The sequence below is a fragment of the Pleurodeles waltl genome, chromosome 4_2 (assembly GCF_031143425.1).
Source record: "Pleurodeles waltl isolate 20211129_DDA chromosome 4_2, aPleWal1.hap1.20221129, whole genome shotgun sequence".
In the NCBI taxonomy this organism is placed as follows: domain Eukaryota; kingdom Metazoa; phylum Chordata; class Amphibia; order Caudata; family Salamandridae; genus Pleurodeles; species Pleurodeles waltl.
Genome location: NC_090443.1, coordinates 400,468,566 through 400,491,775, shown reverse-complemented (window position 1 = coordinate 400,491,775; position 23,210 = coordinate 400,468,566). Strand labels below are relative to the sequence as shown.

At 43.9% G+C, this 23,210-nt stretch overlaps 1 protein-coding gene across 1 annotated transcript in view; it reads left to right on the top strand.

The window, feature by feature from the left end:
* The window catches only part of PAPPA2 (pappalysin 2), a 796,947-nt gene that overhangs the window by 189,890 nt on the left and 583,847 nt on the right, over window positions 1-23,210 (top strand). The window lies entirely within an intron of this gene.

Below are 23,210 nucleotides of genomic sequence, written 5' to 3'. Positions count from 1 at the left end.
GTCAAATGAGGGCATCCAGTACCTTGGGCAAAAAGGCAGAGAATGATGGTTGTGATATTCCAGCAACCAGGGCACCAGTTGTTTGAAAAGAGCCACTTGCCCGCATATGAAGTACGGCAAGCAGCTTGGTTTCTGTTGGGATGGTGCGGGTGTCAGCAAAGTGGGGGCCAACTGCGGTTCAATGTTGCGCAGCAGCTGCTGAATGGCCTGCCAGTTCAACCGGTACCTCTGGATGATGTCATGTTCCCTGAGGCCCTGAAGGGTGGTTCTGGGGTGGAATATCCTCTCCTGCCTTCTGCGCTGCCTTTGGAGTCCCTGCTGGTGTTGTTGTAGCTGCTGTTGTTGCTGCTGGGCTCTGCATCTGCGTGTACGCTGGATTAGAATCACCTCCATGGCTCCCTGTTGCTGCTCTGCTGCTCTGCTATTTGTTCTGTGTGTTCTGATTAAATACAGGTGTGTTTGCCCCATTTTAACACCTACCCTGACCCAGGCATTAAATTTTGACGCAAATCGGGCTGTGCGTCATTTTCCGGCTCCGCCTCCCGGCCGTGCATAATTTTTGCCCGAAAGCATAAATACAACGCACGGCCTTTTAAGTCATTTTTTGGACGGCAACGCCTACCTTGCATATGATTAACGCAAGGCGGGTTGCCGCATCCAAAAAATGACGCACACGGCGGAACTTTGTCGTCCGCGGGCTCGGGCGTCAAAGTTTAAATACGGGGCAACGTTTGCGCTGAATGTGCGTCAAAAGTTTTGATGCACATTCGGCGCAGACGGAGTATAAATATGCCCCCAAATGTTTAGATCCCCAAGAATGCATAGGTTGGAGTATAGTGTAATAAGGTTTGAGACAGTGTCTAGAAAAGTATCTGGGAATGTGGAGTTGTTAGGTGGAGGTCTGTAAAGGAGGAGAAAGTTACAGGAGGAAGTTGAAGTAGGGTGGCATCTGGTAAGGAGGGATTCACAACCTTGTATGGAGATGTTGTCTGTTTTACTGAGGTTCAATGCCTGTTTGAATATAATAGCACCTCCTCTCTTGCCTAAACGGTTTTGTGTGATGGTTTGATAGCCTGGAGGAACGGCTTCGTGCAACACTGGGACCATGTATTCTCCCAACCAGGATTCAGTCATGAATAGTAAGTCAGGTTGTGTGTCTGTGAGCAGGTCGTAGATGTGGTGCTTGTTTTTTCAGAGTGATCGAGCGTTTATGAGCTGGCAGTTTAGAAAAGGTGTGTTAGTTGGTAGTGTTGTTTTGTTTAGGAGAAGGGTAAGTAGTATAATGTGAGCTTGAAGCAGGAGTGTTGCTAGTTGTGATAACTGTTTGAGGCTCACAATAGTCTTGCTTTTCAATATATTGTTCCTCTTCCAGCAGGTTAAGGAGGCATTTTGTTGGGTCTGTGTGGGTGTGGGTGGTGGACTTGGTGGCTGAGCGAGCCATGAGGAGTGTACTGTTTTTTGTAGGGTAGTCTTATTATGTAATAGACAAGGGGATGCGAGGTTGCTATGAGTGGCATGTTTTTTATTTTGTTTGTGTTTGTTTAGTGTGGATGGAGTATGGGTTAGTGGTGGTGGAGGAGCATGTGGATCATGATGTAAGGCTCTATATTGTGCAATGGAGGAGAGGCGAGTGAATGAAAGTTGCTGGGTTGGGGTGCTTGTGGTAGGTGTTTGTGAACAGTGAGAAATTAGGGGTGTAGATAGCATGGAATTTGTATTCTTTGTGTAGTCCTGAGGGTGGGAGTGGGGATGATGATAAGTGTAATGTAAGTTTGTGTTGATTTGATGTGCTGATGTTTGTGGTCTGTATTGTTTTTGTGGTATAGTGACAGGGGATATTGGTGTAGTTGTTTTTGGTGAGGGATTTGTATGTGAGTTAGTGCTGGTGAGTGGAATTTGAGTGTTAGATGGGCTGTTGATGTGTTTTGGAGATGAATGTACGAGGTGTGTAAGAGGTGATAGATGTGTGTCAGGGGAGTTAGTGTTAGTTGCGATGACTGGAAGAGGTAATATGTGTGGTGGAGTGAAGTGTGGGGATTGTATGGTTGTGTGTAATTGGTGAAAAGAGGGGAAGAGTGTTTGTAGATGGTGTGTTTGAAGGCAGGGTTTGTGCATTGTTATGATGACAGGTGGTCTGTGTGGAGCAAACAGCGGATAGTGTTGTTGGTCAGTATGAGCAGAGAGTGTGTATCTGGAAGGCTGAGACAGAGAGAAATGTATACTGTAGTTTGTATTGTGTGGGTGATGGCAGGTTGTATTAGTGGGAGTGGACAGAGTAGTGTTTGCTGTGAGAATGCAGGTGTTTGTTGTAGTTGTGAGGGATATGTGTATGTGTTGTATAAAGGGTATTGTGTTGGGTGATCGGACAATGCAATCTGTCTGTGGGCAGTTTGTGATGCATGAGTTGGATGCCTTTGTAGAATATGTGTTTGCATGTTGAGGGATGTGTAGGGGCTGGAACCATTCCTTGTCAATTGAGAATTGGGCAGCATTTCTGGCCCTAGGCCCTAGTCCCTACCTGTCCCGAACAGGCCCAAACAGGCAGCTGCCCTTGTCCTCTCTGCCCTTTGCCTCGAGGCCCAAACAGGCAGCTGCCCTTGTCCTCTAAGCCCTTTGCCTCGAGGCCCAAACAGGCAGCTGCCCTTGTCCTCTAAGCCCTTTGCCTTGACGCCCGGGCTGAGACGCCCTGAGTCCTAGCCTTTAATAGCCCTACTGGCCAATAAGAAGCTGGTCCTAACCCTAGCCAATCAGATTCCCAGCCTCATCCACCAATCACAGCCCTAGAACCAACAGCCAATCAGATTCCCAGCCCCATCCACCAATCACAGCCCTAGAACCAACAGCCAATCAGAATCCCAGCCCTATCCACCGATCACAGCCCTAGAACCAACAGCCAATCAGAATCTCAGCCCTATCCACCAATCACAGCCCTAGAACCGACAGCCAATCAGATTCTCAGCCCTATCCACCAATCATAACCCCAGCCCTTGAGCCAGCAACCAATGGAAAGACCATCTGCCAACAACCTATCACAACAACATATGCAACAACCAATAGGAACATATATAAGGAGCAAGTGAACTGAAGTCCAGTCCCTGTGGTTAGTGGGAAAGGCAACTGCTGCTCTATTCAGAATCTCCTTGGATACAGACCCAAGCTAGCAGAGTCTACTTTCCAGGTAAGGGAGAGATTGTTTGAGAAACAAACCCTGGAATACTGCAGGGCGCGCACTATGAAATCGGGCATTTTTAAAGGCAAAAAAAAAAACAGGGGGGCATACAGTTTTTAAGCACAATTTAAATCACAGAAAAAGATTAAAACAGTCTCCTAAAAACACACTCTGCAAGATGTATGTAGCCTTTTTACTTAGTAATGGGTTATGTTCCACAAACTAGCAAGGCAATTCACACAGTCACGGCAAAAACTAATTTTACAAAAAACACCACTTTAACCCCTTCGCTGCCAGGCCTTTTCCCCTCCTGTGCCAGGCCTTTTTTTGGCTATTTGTGGCAGTTCGCGCTTAGGCCCTCCTAACTTTTTGTCCACATAAGCTAGCCGAGACAAATTTGCGACCTTTTTTTCCAACATCCTAGGGATTCTAGAGCTACCCAGACTTGGTGGGTTCCCCTGAAGGAGGCCAAGAAACTAGCCAAAATACAGTGAAAATTTTGTTTTTTTCAAAAAATGGGAAAAAGTGGCTGCAGAAGAAGGCTTGTGTTTTTTTCCCTGACAATGGCATCAACAGAGGGTTTGCAGTGCTAAAATCACCAGCTTCCCAGCTTTCAGGAACAGGCAGACTTGAATCAAAAAACCCAATTTTTCAACACGAATTTGGCATTTTACTGGGATATACCCCATTTTTATGATTTTTTATGCTTTCAGCCTCCTTCCAGTCAGTGACAGAAATGGGCGTGAAACCAATGCTGGATCCCAGAAACCTAAACATTTCTGAAAAGTAGACACAATTCTGAATTCAGCAAGGGGTCATTTGTGTAGACCCTACAAGGGTTTCCTACAGAAAATACCAACTGAAAAAGAAAAATATTGAAATTGAGGTGAAAAAAACTGCAATTTTTCTCTACGTTTTACTCTGTAACTTTTTCCTGCAATGTCAGATCTTTGAAAGCAATATACCGTTACATCTGCTGGACTCCTCTGGTTGCGGGGATATATAGGGCTTTTAGGTTCATCAAGAACCCTGGGTACCCAGAGCCAATAAATGAGTTGCACCCTGCAGTGCGTTTTCATTCTATACCGGGTATACAGCAATTCATTTGCTGAAATATAAAGAGTGAAAAATAGCTATCAAGAAAACCTTTGTATTTCCAAAATGGGCACAAGATAAGGTGTTGAGGAGCAGTTTTTATTTGCACATCTCTGAATTCCGGGGTGACCATACTAGCATGTGAATTACAAGGCATTTCTCAAATAGACGTCTTTTTTACACACTCTTATATTTGGAAGGAAAAAGTGTAGAGAAAGACAAGGGGCAATAACACTTGTTTTGCTATTCTATGTTCCTCCAAGTCTCCTGATAAAAATGATACCTCACTTGTGAGGGTAGGCCTAGCGCCCGTGACAGGAAATGCCCCAAAACACAACGTGGACACATCACAATTTTTGACAGAAAACAGGTGTTTTTTGCAACGTGCCTACCTGTGGATTTTGGCCTCTAGCTCAGCCGGCACCCAGGGAAACCTACCAAACCTGTGCATTTTTGAAAACTAGAGACCTAGGGGAATCCAAGATGGGGTAACTTGTGGGTCTCTGACCAGGTTCTGTTACCCAGAATCCTTTGCAAACCTCAAAATTTGGCTAAAAAAACACGTTTTCCTCACATTTCGGTGACAGAAAGTTCTGGAATCTGAGAGGAGCCACACATTTCCTTCCACCCAGCGTTCCCCCAAGTCTCCCGATAAAAATGATACCTCACTTGTGTGGGTAGGCCTAGCGCCCGTGACAGGAAATGCCCCAAAACGCAACGTGGACACATCACAATTTTTTAAAGAAAACAGAGGTGTTTTTTGCAAAGTGCCTACCTGTAGATTTTGGCCTCTAGCTCAGCCGGCACCTAAGGAAACCTACCAAACCTGTGCATTTGTGAAAACTAGAGACCTAGAGGAATCCAAGATGGGGTGACTTGTGGGGATCTGACCAGGTTCTGTTACCCAGAACCCTTTGCAAACCTCAAAATTTGGCTAAAAAAACACGTTTTCCTCATATTTCGGTGACAGAAAGTTCTGGAATCTGGGAGGAGCCACAAATTTCCTTCCACCCAGCGTTCCCCCAAGTCTCCTGATAAAAATGATACCTCATTTGTGTGGGTAGGCCTAGCGCCCGCGACAGGAAATGCCCCAAAACACAACGTGGACACATCCCATTTTTTGACAGAAAACAGAGGTGTTTTTTGCAAAGTGCCTACCTGTAGATTTTGGCCTCTAGCTCAGCCGGCACCTAGGGAAACCTACCAAACCTGTGCATTTTTGAAAACTAGAGACCTAGGGGAATCCAAGATGGGGTAACTTGTGGGGCTCTGACCAGGTTCTGTTACCCAGAATCCTTTGCAAACCTCAACATTTGGCTAAAAAAACACATTTTCCTCACATTTCGGTGACAGAAAGTTGTTGAATCTGAGAGAAACCACAAATTTCCTTCCACCCAGCGTTCCCCCAAGTCTCCCGATAAAAATGATAACTCACTTGTGTGGGTGGGCCTGGTGCCTGCAACAGAATAAGGCCCAAAACTTGAAGAGATAGAGGGGATAGCACAGCGAGTTGAAAAGGACATATTCTTCTTTTATACATCTTTAGGCTGACTCTGCTTTGTGGACCCACACAAGTGAGGTGTCATTTTACTTGGGAGACTGAGGGGAACGCTGGGTAGTAGGAATTTTGTGCTGGAGCAGTGATCGTACAAACGAAAGTCAGGAAAATATGCTTTTTTAAGCAAATTTTGAGGTTTGCAGAGGAGTCTGGGTAAGAAAATGTTGGGGGATCCACGCAAGCCACATCTCCCTGGACTCCTTGGGGTGTCTAGTTTTAAAAAATGTCTGGGTTTGGTAGGTTTCCCTAGATGAAGGCCGCACCCATGACCAAAAACATAGGTGGCACCTCCCCCCCAAACACAGGTAGTTTTGTAATATATCATTTTGATGTGTCCACATACGTCTGTGATGTGCCAAACACTAAAATTGTGAAAAGAAACGCACTTAGGTTATGTGAAAAAGACCCCTCACCCACCAACCAAGTTGGTGGCATGCTTCATCATCGAGGTCCCACCTGAGACACCTATCGTGTCTCAAGTGTGCTGCGATGCCTGATTACAGCGGAGGAGGTTTTGTCATTTGTACCACACATACTGGTTGGATTTGGCACGAGGGTGAGTGATGGTTCAGTAGATCAAATTTTATTAACAAGAGATTTCACAAAAGTGAAATGCACTGGTAATAACTGAAAGGCCAAAATACTGAACCAATGACTCACAGTTCGTGAGCTGTAAAGCCACGGCAAGGCACCAACCGCTTTACAGTCCATTCACACACCTTTCATACATGACATGCACAAGACCATTCACGCCGCCAGCCACAGGCCCAGCACATTACAACACTCGCATAGACAGACAGCGCCAGTCAAGGGCCCATCACTTTCATACGCCCACATGCCTGATACAGCAATCATACCAGCTGATGAGTGTGTGGACTGGCGTTTGGCTGGCACCGCTAGCCAAGCGACACCCCAAGCACACCGCCAGCCAAGTGCCACCCCAAGCACAATGCCAGCCAAGCGCCACCCCAAGCACACCAGCAGCCAAGCGCCACCCCAAGCACACCTTTAGCCAAGCGCCACCCCAAGCACACCGCCAGCCAAGCGCCACCCCACACACACCGCCACTCCACTCATACCGCCAGCCAAGCGCCAACCCAAGCACACCGCCAGCCAAGCGCCACCCCACCCATACCGCCAGCCAAGCGCCACCCCACCCACACTGCCAGACAAGCGCCACCCCAAGCACACCGCCAGCCAAGCGCCGCCCCACCCACACCGCCAGCCAAGCACCACCCCACCCATACCGCCAGCCAAGCGCCACCCCAAGCACACCGCCAGCCAAGCGCCACCCCACGCACACCGCCATCACTTTTTTTTTGTTTATAAACAACAAAGAAACCACTAACTAATTATAAAATAAGTACAAAACTACAAACACAAAAGCTCTAACTAAATACATGACAGTGATGCCAGCCGTGAAACTCAACATATGAAAATATAAAACAGGCAGTTTACGCTGACGGTATTTCCCAAAAGTTTTTCCTTGTGTGGTAACTTCTAAAACAGCTGGGCACACACAGCCCAGGCTTTGAAGGGCATTCGGGGCAGTACATCCAGCTCTCCCTCCGGACTGATCTCCGGGCACATACTCTACATTTCTTTGTGGGCAAGTCGTTTTTGGGAGTGGGAGGAATGTGATCTGGAAAGTGCTGATCTTTCAATCTAGCCACATCCTCCACCACTTCTACTCTAGAAACTCTTGCCTGTTCCGCCACAATAAGGCTTTCTATCACTGACTCCTGAAATTTAACAAATGTCATACTTGACTCAGGTGAACAGTCCTTGAACACAATAAAAGCATTAAAAGTTGCCAAATGAAATAAATGTAGGGCCAACTTTTTATACCACACATAAGACTTACAAAGAGCAGTGTAAGGTTCCAACCTCTGATCTACTCTATCAACACCACCCATGTGCCTATTGTAGTCCAAAATGCACACAGGTTTGTGCACTTCCGCAACTTGGCCCCAAACAGTCACAGGGGAAGTACTCTCATCATGGATGGTAGACAGCATGTACACATCCCTCCTGTCTGAAAATTGCATAGCTAGCAGCTCATTATTCCGCAAGGCACTGCACTGTCCCCTCTCAAGTTTTTTACAGACAAGCTCCCTTGGATAGCCTTTCCGGTTAGAACGGATTGTGCCACAAGCAACAGTGTCCACTCTAAACAACTCCTTGAACAACTGCACTCCATTGTAGAAATTATCTACGTACAAATGGTGACCTTTGTTAAACAGTCGTCTACCAAGTTCCCACACAATGTTTTCGCTAACTCCAAAAGTGGCCGGACAACCAGGAGGGTCAATACTGGAATCCCTACCAGTGTAGACCCGGAAATTATACACATATCCTGTACTGCTTTCTGACAGCATATACAATTTAATCCCATACCGTGCCCTCTTACTAGGAATGTACTTCTTAAAAACTAAACGCCCCTTGAAAATGACCAAAGACTCGTCCACACTTATCTCTTTGCCTGGAACATAGACCTCTGAAAACCGATCTACAAAATGATCAAGGACAGGCCTAATCTTAAAAAGACGGTCACAATCAGGGTGATCTCGTGGCAAGGCTAAAGCATTGTCTACAAAATGCAGCATATGAAGAAGAAGCAAATAGCGATTACGTGTCATAGTTGCAGGAAATATAGCCGTTGATATCAAGGGACTAGTAGACCAATAAGAAGACAGTGATGGCTTCCTGATCAACCCCATCAAAAAAGTCAAACCTAAAAACTTTTTTATCTCTTCCCGATATGTGGGAACCCACTGAGTAGCTCTAGACTGAGGCTTAAGTCTGGCAGCGTTGTCCCTCAAATATTGCTCTGCATACAAATTAGTCTGCTCCACAATCTCTTCCAAAAATACATCGTCCATAAACAAGTGAAAGAAATGGGCAGGCAAAACGTTTTCCGTATTGACTCTACACCCTGGGAGACCAGTAAATGCAGTTAACTCTGGCTGCTCCATATTTGGGGCAATCCAGGTGTCAGGTCTTCTAATACTCTCGGACAGAAAACTCACTGCCAGAATCTCTCACTTCCTCCTTTGCCTCAGATGCAGAGTCAGTCTCGTAATCATGGTCTGAAGACAACTCAAAGAGCATGCCAACAACCTGCTGAACGGTCACTCTGCAGCTAGCCATGATCCTCACTGACAACAAGTGGATTGGCAACAACAACTAGCACTAAAATAAGTAATAAACAAAGTGTAGCTTTATCACAAAGAGTTATGTACTATAAAACTATACCACTCACTTGCCTGAAAAAGCTACTCACCAGCAACTACTCTGCACAGACACAGCAATCACCAATGATATCCCACTAAAAAGAAAAAAGAAAAAAGCAAATTAGACATATGACAACACAAATATCATTGTGCTCAAATCTAAGGACAATTTTACACACAATACTGCATTTAGTACACCACCTACAAACATGTCATTCATGCATGTCAACAATACTCCTCTGGAGTAAATTGCTTTCACTTACCTAAAACATGCAACTATGCAAACCGCAGGACAACTACTGCCAAAACTGCAAGGATCCACAGCAAAGGAAGCAAAAGCTTTGAACTAGAACAAAAAGAAGAAATAAACTGTTATAATCACAAATACAAATACTTCACCAGTTGACAAACACCCCACCACCAAGAACTTAGAAATTGTCCCTGGTGCCTAAGTGGATTCTGCCCCCCTTGGGGGCAGATGGGCGTAAAAAAAAGAAATGGGCAACAGCTCTGTGCCCCCTTTAGGGGGCGACCCTTCCCAAAGGGGACACCCCCAGCACAAAACAAAAAAAGGGGAACAAAAAAAAAATCCCTGGTGTATTGGTGGTTTCTGCCCTCCTTGGGGGCAGATGGGCCTACAAAAATAGGCCCATCTGCCCCCAAAGGGGGCAGAGATGGCCAATACGAAATTTCCCCACTTTGGGGGGGCGACCCTTGCCCAAGGGGTGCCCCCAAACACACACCACACACACCACACAATCCCTGGCGCCTAATGTGTTTTGACCCCCCCGGGGGCCAGATCGTCCCAAAACATGGCTGATCTGCCCTCGGGGGGCCGAAACAGAAAAAAAAAATAACCCCCAGGGGTGCTACCCTTGCCGAAGTGGAGATTCCTGCTCCACGATCGCGGGCCCTGCCTGCGATCGTGGAGCAGGAATCGAGTGAAAACAGGCACAGAGGGAAAGGAAAAACCCTTTCCTTTCCCCCGTGTCTGTTCCCCCCCACCAAACCCCCAAAAAGGGAAGGACTTACCGCAAGGAAGTCCTCTTCCCTCGACGCGCTGGAAGCAAATGGCTTCCAGCGCATCCCAGCAATACTTAATGACATCGGCGCGCTGTGAGCGCGCTGATGTCATCAGATTGCCGGGGGGGTCGGGGTGGAAGGGGAAGGGCTTCCCCTTCCATCCCTGCCTTGGGGGGGTGGGTGGGGTGCACATGGGGGGAGCGCTAGCGCTCCCCCCTGTTCCCGGGTGTAGGACGAGGTGATCTCGTCCAAGGCACCCGGGAACCGGTGCCTTGGAGGCGATCACCTCGTCCAAGGTACCCTAGGGGTTAAAAGAGGCCAGGCTGCCTTAAACACAGAGAGTCCACAGTAAAAAATACACACGTAGCTGAAATAAACACTTTTGAACAAATAATACTATTTACCCAGAAAAATCTCAGTGCTCCTTACCTAGGTCTTTTTGCAATCCTTGAAACACTGGGCTGAATCAGGACACAGGGGAGATGCAGAGGCTCACAAAATGGAGGTGGCTGTCTTGGGCTTCCCTCCACAAACTTAAGGGGCCAGAGCAGGTGTGGGGGGGCGGGTCTCAGGTGCAGCAGGGACTCAGGGAGCCAATCAGCTAAGTCCAGTCCCTGTGGTCAGGGGGAAAGGCAACTGCTGCTCTATTCAGAATCTCCTTGGATACAGACAGGCTGAATCCACACTTCCAAGCTAGCAGAGTCTACTTTCCAGGTAAGGGAGAGATTGTTTAATAAACAAACTCTGGAATACTGCTGGGCGCGCAGTATTGTATGTTACCATTACATGAAAATGTAGAGTGGAAGACATTTATGTGCATGCACAAGAGAGAAAGCATGCCGTAACACAAAGGTGGATGGGGAGCATCCGTCAACAATTTGCCCTGGATGTGAAAAGTGTGCCAGAAGAGTTTCTACTATTCTCGGAAAGTGAGGTTTCGAGTACGAGTATGTCCCCCAGAGGACTGTTTCCAGTGTTCCAAGCAGTTGCTAATGCCAGATGGCTGCAGTAAATGAGATATGAACTTATGTTATTAGTGAATGGCACAGATGATGGTTTTAATGCTATCAGAGAATAATCAAGGGAAATGAGAATAATTATGATGAAGCATTGTGTTGTACTGGACTTACTATCGGCCAAGGAAGGAGGAGTGTGTGCCAAGATTGCCTCCTCCTGCTGTATGTTCATTCCAGGAAAAGATGAAGACAACAGTATCCTATCAAAAGCAATGCTAGCTTTGCACACTCTGAGAACAAGCATGGCAACTGAACAAACTAAACCTACCCATTGGTTTTCAGGGTGGTTCTCAGGGTTGCCAACCTGTATGTCAGGGTTATTTAAAGCCCTCCTGCCCATCATAATAGGACTACTGCTATGTTGCTTCCAAATAATACTACAGTGCTACCATAGAAAGATGGCAAACATGGGCAGAGTAAGGATTAGTTTGGTTAGAACAAAAATTAGACTAACGGACAATTGGGGACAGCCACAAGATCACCAGAATCAAATAAATGTTGATCAATCGACAATAGAGGGGGGAATGTGGAAATAGAAATGTCTACAGAAACTCCTTCTTGCACACAGACTCCATCCAAAAAATATACGTGAGACAGAAATAGACACACCAGTAAAATATGTGCTGAAACCGGAGTTTAAGTGCACATGCTAGTCACAGGGTGGGGGTCGTGACCTTTGGTAAAAAGAACACAAACCGGTCCAAGAAATAACCTAATGACCTTTGTACTCAGCTGAACATATATGGCCTCGAGGGAAGTTAGTGGTTATCCCAGACATGAATAACAGACACTCCCAGCACAAGCAGGACAGTGTGACTTGGATGATCAGCAGACATGCATATGGTGAATAACAGAATGTGGCTGGAAGCAAACCATGCACACCATTGTATTTCGAATGGCAGAAGAAACGTATGTTAGGTATGCACAGTCATATATGCTTTGAGACTTGCTAAATGTGTCTTTGCATGCTATACTTCATCAAGGCTTCCAGCTGTGAATAAAGGTTATCCTAAGAAACCAAGACAGAAGACTGGCATGGTTTTTGATGGGCAGAGGGAAATAAAAGTCCACATTATGACATTTACTAGTTTAGTAGCTGGTTGCTTGCACCTGTAATCAATTCCTCTATATCAGTGTTTATGAACATATTGCTACCTTCAATTTAAAATATTTTTTTTTGTGAACATACAATTAGGCAGCATTACTGGTGATTACAGTATGATGTTACTTCCTGTTAAGTCACTGGGGTCAAAAGCAAATATGTTATGTCACTTCTGTGAGTATGGTGAAATTATGACAGTAGCAATCAGCAGCATCGACATTTGTGTTTAATTGTGGCAACAACATTGATGGAATTAATGAGATTTAAATGCAGTAAAACAAGTAAACAGATGTACTTCCACAAAATCAAAACACATAAAGCTAATCTATCATGACAATAACATTCATTGAATGAGCATAAAGTTCTGCCCTTCTTAATTACAACCAGAGAAGCAAGAGGGAGAGAAATATAGATGGGGTAAAGGAAACTTATGTTTCTGCTTTCTCGCTTTTACTCTTGGTATGCCCTTCACAGATATATAAGGGTGAAGTTCTGTAAATTCACCTGCTCTAACACAATGATATTGTTTGGATAATTCTGCAAAGTTTTGCATTTTCAGGACGTTTCCAAAGCTAAAACATGCACTGGAAAAGGCAATAGCTTTGGATTGTATGTGTTAATCATGTATGCAAACAACATTTGTGCATGCTTCAGTTCACTTGCATTAGCTCATTAAAGCCAGTCCCATTGTCCCAAAAATGTTAGAAATGCCTGTTATATTGAAAAAAATAACAAAAAAGTATTAATTTCTATATAGAATCTATGCATTAGATATGTTAATTAGTCCTTTATAAATTCTAATGGAAACCACTTCCTAGGAGTTAGAACAAGACACCAACACAGCTCATAACACAGCGTGAGATTTCCATTCCACTGGCCTGATACAAGATGTGACTGATGTCTTTAAGCAATGAGAGAAGAGGAATGACCCAAACGAGCCAAAGGTTGCAGTCTCAAGGCATGTATGTCAGAAATAAAAGGTCTTGTAAACAATAGCACTGTCAAGCCAGAACAAAACACTGTGGAAAGACATTAGAAAAGTTATCTATTTTTGCGAGGAAAAAAACAAGCAATTTGTCCTATTTTGCACCATTACAACCTTTTCCACTCCTATTCGTTGGCTGTTGTTTTTTCAAAGTGCATTCATTACCATGAAAACATAAACATTAATAATTAAGCCACATTACTTTAAGTTAGGTGGCAGGTGTAAAGCACAGTACTAGAAGTGGAGTTTCTGGTTGTCAGAGTTTGGACCCTGTACAAGCAGGAACCACCACTCCAGTCAGGGTAAGCTAGATACACACTTAGAAATAACCTCTGATCACTCTCTGATAGCTAGGGACAGAGCACTCAGGCTTATCTAAAGAGGCAATGTGTAAAGCATTTGTGCAACACACACACACACAGCAACACAATGAAAAGACCACAAAAATACTCCACACAAATTTAGAAATGTAGACAATAACTTTATACATATATCAAGACCAAAACAACATAAATCCAATAAGTAGAAGTCGAGATATGATTTTCAGAAGAATAAAAGAGATCTAGCACTTAGAAGCAAATAGTATTTTAGGGGTTACTTAAGGTCACGCTGGACCAGGGCAAAGTCAAGGTTCGATGGAGCGCAGGCTGGCTACAAGACCCATGCAGGCCCGGGTGATCAGAGTACGTTTCCTGGTCACAACAGCGAGATTTGTGGTGAGATGCCCCCGATCGGGTCCTTGCAGGGATGGTGATGCATTGATCTGTTCCGCGCTGTGAAGGTAATGCGTTTGTTCTGAAGACAAACGCTTGAGCCAAGAAGTGTTGGTTCTGAAGTGCCATGAGCAGTCGAAGGATTCGTTGATCTCCATAGACTGTTTCGGTGGTGATGCGTGGTTCCGATGCATTGGGTTCTCATGGTGATTCAGTGGTTCCAAGATTGATGCACCAGTTCTGCTACACGCAAATAGGGAATGCGTTGATTTTTGAGATGCAAGTGATATCCTTGAGTCTCTAGCAAGAGGAAGTAAGCCAACATCCCCTTGGACACCACTTCGAGTGCAAGACATAGTCTAGCTCTCCCTCAGCAAAGTCAGAGAGCAGCAGGCAGCAGGGCAGCAGCACAAAAGCTGTCCTTTCAGGTCAGCAGTCCAGCAGAGTAGCAGTCCTTGATGCAGCACAGCAGTTCTTCTGTCGGAGTCCAGTTGTAGGATCACAAGTGTCTGATTTGGTGTGGTGAGAGACCCTGTACTTATACCCAGTTGTCCCTTTGAAGTGGGGGAGACTTCAAAGAAGGGTCTTTAAAGTGCATAGAGTTCCTTTCTTCCTAGCCTTGGAGCTAGACTATCAGTTGGGGTTAATCAGCCCTCTGCGTGGGGACAGGCACTCCCTATTCAGGTGTAAATGTCAGCTCCTCCTCCCTCCAGGAAGAGCTATCAGAATGCAGATGAATAGAGATGAGTTCTCTGTCACACCCACCCTTCTTGTCTTTGTGGCTGTCTAGAGGGAATGCAGAAGGTGTAGAAGCTGTCACCCACCCCAGATATGTATTGGAGGCAGGCTGCAAGGCACACAGAGCAGTAAGAGCAGAGAAAGGCCCAATTTCTAAAAGTGCCATTTTTAAAATAGTAATGTTAAATCCAGCTTTACTGTTAAAGAGGAATTATCATTGCCATTCTTAAGATATGATGCAGTGACTCCTTTCTCATCAGGAATTTCCAATGCAAGCCTATGTGAGGAGTGGGTCTCACAGTAGTAAAAAAACAACTTTGGGAGTTTTTACTACCAGGACATGTAAATCTGAAAAGTGCATGTCCTACCTTTTAGTAGCATAGCACCCTGCCATATGAACTAACTATGGCCTACTTAGGGGTGACTTATATGTAATAAAAGGTTAGTTTAGGGCTTGGTAGTTGGTTTTACCTGACAACTCAAAGTGGCAGTAAACTGCACATACAGGACCTGCCCTCACTCACTCCTGTATTTAAATACCAATATTGTACATCCCCTCCTGTCCTTTACTATTTTCACAGATATGGGAGATTTTAATTTCTATATCACATCTCCGCTCTCATTTCTATAATCTATTTATAACCCAGAGATAATTAACCATACCTATGATCTCTATCATATATCATCTCTCCCTATTCTGCTGTGGTTATTCCCTTTGAAGCTGGCATGTCTCAGCAATATTGTCCCTCTTCCTTTTGTCCTGTTTTCACTTGTGTGAATTACCTTTTCCATATCTCATGCCGCCTTCAGTCTAGTATTCTTTTAAGTTACTTTTTGTTGCATTTTAGACGTTTTAATAAACACAAGCAAACAGACTCACCCCCAAACTCTCCAGAAGAGCCAGGGCCCCTGTCCAAAAATAATCTTATTGGAGTCTTTCTTAAATCTTGTTGGACCCACAATAGACTGTCTTGTTTGCCCCCTCCCTTCCTCTTGACTAATCACCCCTTACATTGGGTACCTAACTTCATCCATCCTTGAGTTAGCATTCAACAGCACCATCCACTCAAAGATGGTCCCCTAGCTCCATGCAGATTGATTAACTTATGGATATTAATTAAAGTTAGCCAGAGGTAGCACCTATTACTGGGGCAGCTTTATACCCTGTTGGGTTGACTCTGCTTTAAGAAAAATAAAATCTTTCTATAATACATGGGGTTCTGTAATCCTTGTATAAATGCATGCCTCTAATTTCTATGTCACAGAGCATAATTGATGGAGCTGTTTAAAGCAAAGAAAATGGAATGCTGCTTTTTTCCTGCTCTATTTTACTAGCTTACAGTGACAAGCTTAAACAATATGTTTATTTTTTTGCATTTTTTAGGTAGAGTAAAGCTAGAATCTTGCATATTTCTACAAATTCGAGCTACTGCAACTTCTTTTTTTAAACTGACATCATTGAACTGTTTCTAATATCTGTTTGTAACAAATATCTAACAGGTTTTTGACGTGTTCAGTTTCGCACAAGAAGTTTTATTTTTATTCTTCATGTTTGCAAACAATGCCACTCTTTCATACGAAAGAGCTGTTGCAAGTCACCTCGAAGTCCATTAACCTAATTAAATAACTCAGCCTACAGCCTTGTTCCTCTTTATTGTTATCGAACTCCTTGGTGACTTTCAGTATCCTTATAATGTACGGCAGGGGGTTCTTTAACCCTTATAATATTGTTTCCTGCTTGCATCTTACAAAAAGCAATTTGTTCTGGATATAACAGGCTTGGCTTCAAGAAGTGGATTCATGCAGATAGTATTTCAGTTAATATCTTCACATACGTGTAGAGAAAGAGTATGCCGTCAAGTTGTGATTCATTTCTGGATTACAGCCACTGTAACTTCTGTCATTATTGCAGTAATCATCCCTGTATTTTTTAAATTATTAAACAGGGTTGTTAGTATGTCTGGAAGTTGAAGGTAGAATGTTTTATAAAAAATTACAGCAAATACATTCAGATTCGCAGCCTTAGTGGTTTTCATCATCATCATCATCAAAAACGTTTATTTTAATCACTAAGATCACAAAAGGTACATTACATACAATTCCAATAAAAACAGTAAGAAGTCATACAATTGATATAAAGTTAGAAATGCAATACAATAAAATCGCAAAAGACTTTTCAATTTACATGATACAGAAATCACGGGGTAAAAAAACCTCGATATAATAAATACAAAAAAATAATTGTGTATAATGAAGGCATACAGGAAGCAGCATACAAAATACTTTCAGCACAGTGTGATAATAAGTAGTCTGTGGGACAGGACTTTCCCAGTGCAATAGTTGCAGGCTCATTTTTCAGCTTAAAGTGACACAAATAGCCTCCACCACCAATGTGCTCATTCAAGCATTGCAATCTGTTTTCACAATTCATGTGCACAGTAGTAAAATTACCGCTCAGCATGTTCCTTGTAAACTCTTAGCACACTTTTTCCAGAAATCCATCAGACTTTACGACCCCCAAAATCACTACTTTACTAGTGTCCGAACTCAAAATTCTAAATGCCTCCTTGTGCCTTCTAGTGCCCAAATTCCTGCAAAGTGGTACTAACCACATTGCCCAGGGTTTTGAATAGCATGGACAAAAGCATAATACATGTTTTATGGATTCTGGGCCCCCTTGGCTCATAGGGCACAAATCATCTTCAGCACCCTTCCCTTGCTATTTGCTCCTGAATGCTTTAATAGGTAGGGAAACATATCTAAATTGTGAATGGACCTTTCGTGCTAAGGGGTGGACTACTTCATCAATAGTTTGCTCATACTGCACGCACTGTTTGATGTCAATAAAAGCTAATGATAGAGTTCCCTTACAACTCATCATGCTTTCCAATGATATAAACTCCCAGTATATTTTTTACATTCTGGCCTTGGGAATCATGCACAATTTCTCATGGGAGGTCCAGTAGAGCTCTAAACCCACCTTCTGGACTAGGTCCTTTACAGCTCATATTCAAGGGATTTTTCCAGCACACTGGTGTACCATGAGAGAACTTGGGCCCACTCTGTATGGTTATAGACAAGTTTTTGGAAGATCTTTTTTTTGAGCCAAGTCTAAATAAACGGGAAACAGTGGCGTGCTCGCAGGTGGATTTAATAGAGATCTTAAGAACCTATTCTTAGCTGTAGTTAGGTCCTGGATGTTCGTACAGCCTTGCAGCTCATCTCCATAGAGGACTGACCCCAAAGCTTTGATGTTGTAGATCTCAATAGCTGGGGACGGCCTTCTTTTCTTTTTTTATTTTAATTGTCCTCATTTACCATCACAGTCTAACTCAAAGGGGAAGCCCTTAGAAAGCAACGAGACCACCTTCCACTCTACACCACTTTCCGGCGAGAGGGTCCTGTCTCTGGTTACAGCTGAGTTCTTGATCGTGAGCTGCTTTGAGACCACAGAGAGAACCTTGAGAGTCATTAAGCAGTATAATCATAGGACAATACCGGGCCTCTTAAGAGGTACTAGTTACCTCCTTTTCGGTTCTCTCCAGCCACACTCTCAAAGGAGCCCAGAGTTTCCGTGCCCTTTTCCCCCTCTTAACATCCATATTTAAGTTATCGAGACGTGCCTCCCTCCATTCCTGTATCGTCAGAAGGCGAGAGCTCTCCCATTTCTTACAGATTTCATGCCTGGCCAACTAAATCATGTAAAAGAGTAGTTTCACACTGTCACTTTGAATTGTCAGCTGGTTCTGATCCTGGAGAGATCCAAAAAGCACTAAAGAGGGGCTTGCCTGACAATCCATAGAAAACACTTCCTCAATTACCTTCTCCACCTCCTTCCAAAAAACAGGTAATCTGGGGGCACCTCAGAAACATATGCAGGTCATCTGCCATGGCCAGCCTACATTTCTTACACGCTGTTGTAGTTCCATGCTCCATCTTAGATAACTTTGCCAGAGGCCAGTAGGTCCTATGGATTGAAAACAGATGAGTCCTTCTTAAAGGCGCAAGCTGAACTGTATCGTATAGAAGTGTGTTAGATACTTGCCATGGATCTCTTATCCGCTGTCCTGGCAAGTCTTCTCCCCAGATCTCCTCCGGAAGGGTGAACTCTCTGTCCACGATCTCTTAACATCAACCACTACAATTTAGTGACCGGCGTTCTTGGGGAGGGGGGAGGATTTAGGTAAAGAAATTCCTCCAGTTCATTCGAGCCCCCTACCTTCTCCTTTACATGTTGCAGCCAGCTGGTTATTTGAAGGTATTTGAACCTTGAAAGATTGCCCCCTTTTCCCCACTGAGAGATTCGAAAGAGACCAAACGCCCATCCTTGAGTAAGCGCCCCCAATCCAGAAAAGCTGCCTCCCTCAAAGGAAGAGCCAACGTGTCCTTCGCCCATTGCGGGGAGCCTGGAGAGTTCCATATTGGCGCATAATTGCTGTAGTATGGTAGCTTAGTGGCCTTCTTCATGTTCCACCAGATTTTTACTGAGTCCTAAGGCACCTTAAATCTTTTTTTTTTTAAACCTAGGGTCACCAGACTTATATTAAAAGTTTTTCTGGGATAAACCATTTATTTTCATCATAGCTTTAAAGATTTGTCCTTTCTCAGACTCCCTAGGCCCCTTCATTAGCTCCCTTGAATTCTTCAGAAAGAAGGCCCATGCATAATATAGTAAATCTAGTAAGGTCAACCAACCTTTCTCTCGCCTTCTTCTCAACTTCTTCCACGCAATGTGAACATCTTTGAGGCCAGACAAAACTGCTAATTTCTCCTTGAAGTTTGCACAACCATTCTTTTCCAAAGCACAAAGGGACCACATTAAAAATAAATAGAAACTTAGGCAAGATCACCATCTTGACTAAGTTAATCCGTCCTATCATAGAAAGAGGAAGACTGACCCATTTCTTCATTAACTGGCTAGACTCTCTCAAAACCTTCTTGAAATTAATTTAAGCAATTTTGTTTATGTCTTGGGTTATTGTGACCCCTAAATATTTCACTTCTTTCTTAACAGGAGTCCCTTTCGTCCGCATATTCCATACCATAACTTCAGATTTTTCACTCTTAACAGCAAACCACCTGATTTTCCCAAATTCCTTTGTGAGTTGTTCCAGTGCTACCAATGCTTGACCCAAATCTGTTGTACATTCTAACAAGGCGTCCGCATATAGGGAGATCTTCTTACTCAAATTCCCACACTGAATCGGGAGTATCCTCTGGTCCTTCCTAAGCTTACACGTCAGGGGATATATATATATATATATTTATTAAAAAGTAATGGTGACAACAGACATCCTTGTCTTGTTCCTCTTTGAATTTTAAAAGGGTGAGTTAACACACCATTAACTAAGACTCTCGCAACAGGGTCTTGGTAAATCTTCTGTAGCATCCCAGTTCCTGCCCAGCTTAAAAAACTCACAGACCGCTTTTAAATAAACCCAATTGACCCTATCAAATGCTTTCGTGGTGTCTACCATCACTACCGCCAATGGATCCTGGCACGTGGTGGCCAAATCGATAGAGCCAATCAGAGTGTGCATCAGCTCCTGCATCAATCTACCCTTCATAAAACCCTTTTGATCCTTATGAATAATCTTTCCTAGAACACCACTTAATCTATCTGCCATAATCTTTGCAAACATTTTATAATCACTATTTAATAAGGAGATTGGTCTGTATGCGCTGCAGGATCTTGGCTCTTTCCCTGTCTTCAGAATCACTGTAATACTTCCTTCCTTCCAGGACGGAGGCATCATACCTCTTCCTTCTAAAATGTCATTATAGAGTTCCACAAAAAAGTTATTTACATTACTTCCCAGGGCCTTATATACTTCCAAAGGGAGACAGTCCGGCCTGGAGCTTTCCCAGCCTTTCCTGATTTTAAAACCCGATCCTTTTCCTCCAACCCAACTTGCTCATTAAGGCCTCTACTATCTTCCTCACTCTAGGAGTCCAAGCCCAAGTCTTCTAACCAGGTCCTTACCGCTCCCAGGGTTACCTCTAGATCTTCCGCATATAATTCTCAGAAAGCTTTTCCTACCTCCTCGTCACCTCTCTTCTATCTTCCTGAGACTGGATCTTGTAGCTCTCCCACCCTGTTCCTCTCTCTATTAACTTTTAATTTCTATGTCAGTAATTTACCACAGTTCTCACCATACTCAAAATGCACAAAACTATTCACCTCACATCTTTTCTTAATCCTGTTCTCAATCACAGCATTCAATTCAGATCTCAACCTTTGATCTACCTATGCCGCTGATTTTCTTCTTCTTTAATCCCAGCCTGTGTCAATTTTGTTTCTATTTGCTGTATCTGCTTTACTAACTTACCAATCTCTTCGTTACACAATCCCCTTTTAAATGAGGCCATTCTAATATGTCTCCCACGTAGAAACGCTTTAAAGGTGTCCCATACCATAGCCGGGGAGGTTGAACCCACATTAAGGATGAAGAAATCCTTTAACTCAGCTTGTAATTCTGCAACCACCACCTCACCTAATAGCAAGGTTGTATTGAGTGTCCACCTACCACAATCCCTATTTCCTGTTAGACCAATATTCGTCCAATGGTAGAGTGATCTGATAAATGAGCTCCCATATGAACTATCTCCTTCACACTTCATGCCAGGTTCCTGTCTATTAGAATATAATTGATCCTGGATTGATTCCTGTATTTTTTATTTTTAAATGAGTACCCCCGAGTTAACCCCATCCTTTCTCTTCATTTATCACATAATCCCAACAGGGACATTATAAACAGTATCTGGCGTCGCATTTTCTCATTAATTCTAGACCTACTCCCTGATGACCTATCTAAATCATAATTTAACACCACATTAAAATCCCACATCTATATAAGAGGATCTGACATAAGCAATAGGTGCTGAAATAATTCCACTAATGGTGCAATGTCATCCTTATTGGGCCCATAGTAACCCACCACAGTGAATGCAGTATCGAATGCAGCCAGTCTCCCTATGACCCATTTTCCAGCCCTATCTACCGGTCCCTCCTGTAGGGAGATATTGGGATGATTTTTAATGAGAACCACAACCCCCTTACTGCCTCCAGTCTGGCCTGAGCATAATATCTATGACACCCATCTGCATGACCTGAACAACTCAAAACTCTCCTGTCCAGAGAGGTGGGCCTCTTGCAACACTACTACATCTCTAACATCTTTCATGTATTGCAGCAACTTCCTTTGTCTATTTAGCACCTGTAAACCATTAACATTCCAAGATAGCAGCCTCAGTTCCTTTTCCCCCATCATCTACCCCTATTAGTGTAAGAGCTGTTATCCCCCTTAAAAGCCCCCGACTGTTATCACTATATGAACATTTTTTTCCCTTTTTTCCCACATGATCCCCACCCTGTGCCCCGTTCCCCTACCTGCATCTCACTTTCCCACCCCAAACCCCCCTGGGAAACCCCCCCCTACTTCTTCTTCTAGGCATAATGCCTCAGGGGGGGTAACTGCTGGGACTCTAAAATTGTCTCTATGCAAACGAAAAACAACAACTGAGCGAGTGGAGAGGGGAAGACTGAAAAAAGCAGGCGACAAATTTCCCAGCTTAGCTGACTTCTAATTTTTTCATCAGGTCAGCGACCTCTCTTGCCTCTTTAAAGTTATACATTTTGTTATTAGCCATCACTCTCAATGAAGCTAGGAATTTTAACTGAGGCGTGGTACCTAATCTCTCGAGGGCGTCAATTCTCTTGCAAAGCTCCCACTGCCTGCTTAAAGTTGTACTTGAAAGATCTGACCTGATTTCGAAAGAAACTCCCTCTGCCGTGAGTAATTTATTTTTCAATGCCGCTATCCATATTCTTTCTTTAATTGTATGTGTAGAAACACACCAGAATTTTCCTCGGGTGTCTCTTTTTGGTGCACTCTTTGTATGTCATTCGCAATGTGAATCTCTGCCTCCTCCAAATGTAATCCTTGTATAATCAGGAGAACCACGAGGCCTTTCAAATCATTGCGCTTTGTCCATTGTGGGACTTTCAGAATCCTCGGATTATTCCTTCTCTGGTGATTTTCCAAAATCTCCAGCTTACTCCTAACACTTTCCTCTCCAGCTTTCAAGCTTTGGAAAACCTTCCTATTTTTCTTCCCAACTACCTTTAAGCCACCTACTTCCTCTTTGAGTACAGCCGTCCTACCTGCCAAATCATCGATTTTTCCCCCAGAGTCTTGCATAGGCCTCTGATCTCACGTTGGTTGGAACTTGAATTTTGAAACCCTGCTTTAATTTCCAGTGCCATATTTTTCAACATTTTTGAGATAGACTGACTCAGGGGTCTTTCCGCCTCCCTCTGACGCTGGCTTTCCTTGGTACCAGCTGAGGCAGGGAGCTCGCCCGACAGGCACGGTTGCTCTTGCTCTTGAGTTCCCCCCAAGCTCTGCTAGTTCCTCCTTTGTAAATTCCAGGGAGTTATTGTCCAGAGCCCAGCCCCTCGTAGACACTGAAGCACTTTCCTCATCCCCCTCCATCGTTTTCTTACTGGCCAGAGGTAGAAATCTATTTGAAGTACATCAACTCTGAGTTGTACAAAGCTCCCCAGCACTATCTGCCT